Raw genomic sequence first — 1,957 nt, forward strand, 5'->3', positions numbered from 1 at the left:
AATTAAAAGACAAAGTCGTTCTAAAAATATATATTTCAGACGATTACCATTTTTACAAAGTGTTCTAGAACAAAGTACAGACAGCTGGACCTTCCTTTTTAGGCTACACAACTGCCTATATTTAAAAAGTTCCTTAAAAACACAAAAAAACCAATAAATATTAAGAAAAAATCTTCTTTAAAATTGGAATGGTAAATCTTACGACGTCTTGTTACTTCATCTTTGTCCATTGGGTTTCTGGCTCTTTGGCTCTTTATCTACTGAGGATTAGCGCTGACAAATGTAGATTAGGCCGATATCCCTCTGGTGACGAATTATAGCGATATATTTGGATTTCCGTCAGATGAATAAATTACTTTTTACAAAATTAAAAGACAAAGTCGTTCTAAAAATATATATTTCAGACGATTACCATTTTTACAAAGTGTTCTAGAACAAAGTACAGACAGCTGGACCTTCCTTTTTAGGCTACACAACTGCCTATATTTAAAAAGTTCCTTAAAAACACAAAAAAACCAATAAATATTAAGAAAAAATCTTCTTTAAAATTGGAATGGTAAATCTTACGACGTCTTGTTACTTCATCTTTGTCCATTGGGTTTCTGGCTCTTTGGCTCTTTATCTACTGAGGATTAGCGCTGACAAATGTAGATTAGGCCGATATCCCTCTGGTGACGAATTATAGCGATATATTTGGATTTCCGTCAGATGAATAAATTACTTTTTACAAAATTAAAAGACAAAGTCGTTCTAAAAATATATATTTCAGACGATTACCATTTTTACAAAGTGTTCTAGAACAAAGTACAGACAGCTGGACCTTCCTTTTTAGGCTACACAACTGCCTATATTTAAAAAGTTCCTTAAAAACACAAAAAAACCAATAAATATTAAGAAAAAATCTTCTTTAAAATTGGAATGGTAAATCTTACGACGTCTTGTTACTTCATCTTTGTCCATTGGGTTTCTGGCTCTTTGGCTCTTTATCTACTGAGGATTAGCGCTGACAAATGTAGATTAGGCCGATATCCCTCTGGTGACGAATTTTAGCGATATATTTGAATTTCCGTCAGATGAATAAATTACTTTTTACAAATTAAAAGACAAAGTCGTTCTAAAAATATATATTTCAGACGATTACCATTTTTACAAAGTGTTCTAGAACAAAGTACAGACAGCTGGACCTTCCTTTTTAGGCTACACAACTGCCTATATTTTAAAAAGTTCCTTAAAAACACAAAAAAAAACCAATAAAATATTAAGAAAAAAATCTTCTTTTAAAATTGAAATGGTAAATCTTACGACGTCTTGTTACTTCATCTTTGTCCATTGGGTTTCTGGCTCTACATTTGTCAGCGCTAATCTTCAGTAGATAAAGAGCCAGAAACCCAATGGACAAAAATGAAGTAACAAGACGTCGTAAGATTTACCATTCCAATTTTAAAGAAGATTTTTTCTTAATATTTATTGGTTTTTTTGTGTTTTTAAGGAACTTTTTAAATATAGGCAGTTGTGTAGCCTAAAAAGGAAGGTCCAGCTGTCTGTACTTTGTTCTAGAACACTTTGTAAAAATGGTAATCGTCTGAAATATATATTTTTAGAACGACTTTGTCTTTTAATTTTGTAAAAAGTAATTTATTCATCTGACGGAAATCCAAATATATCGCTATAATTCGTCACCAGAGGGATATCGGCCTAATCTACATTTGTCAGCGCTAATCCTCAGTAGATAAAGAGCCAAAGAGCCAGAAACCCAATGGACAAAGATGAAGTAACAAGACGTCGTAAGATTTACCATTCCAATTTTAAAGAAGATTTTTTCTTAATATTTATTGGTTTTTTTGTGTTTTTAAGGAACTTTTTAAATATAGGCAGTTGTGTAGCCTAAAAAGGAAGGTCCAGCTGTCTGTACTTTGTTCTAGAACACTTTGTAAAAATGGTAATCGTCTGAAATATA

At 31.8% G+C, this 1,957-nt stretch overlaps 1 long non-coding RNA gene across 2 annotated transcripts; it reads right to left on the bottom strand.

The window, feature by feature from the left end:
- Positions 1-138: 138 nt before the first annotated feature.
- Positions 139-1,197, bottom strand: LOC111616522. 2 transcript variants are annotated; one of them, XR_002755265.1, is made up of 4 exons: positions 1,142-1,197; positions 933-1,033; positions 568-862; positions 139-497 (listed from the first exon to the last, which is right to left on the bottom strand). It is a non-coding gene; the product is annotated as an uncharacterized LOC111616522 (long non-coding RNA). The 2 variants fall into 2 exon arrangements; XR_002755264.1 differs by having other exon boundaries at positions 568-1,033.
- Between the last annotated feature and the right edge of the window lie 760 nt (positions 1,198-1,957).

The sequence above is a fragment of the Centruroides sculpturatus genome, unplaced genomic scaffold, assembly GCF_000671375.1.
Source record: "Centruroides sculpturatus isolate CEXI.00-Female unplaced genomic scaffold, Cexi_2.0 scaffold3183, whole genome shotgun sequence".
In the NCBI taxonomy this organism is placed as follows: Eukaryota; Metazoa; Arthropoda; class Arachnida; order Scorpiones; family Buthidae; genus Centruroides; species Centruroides sculpturatus.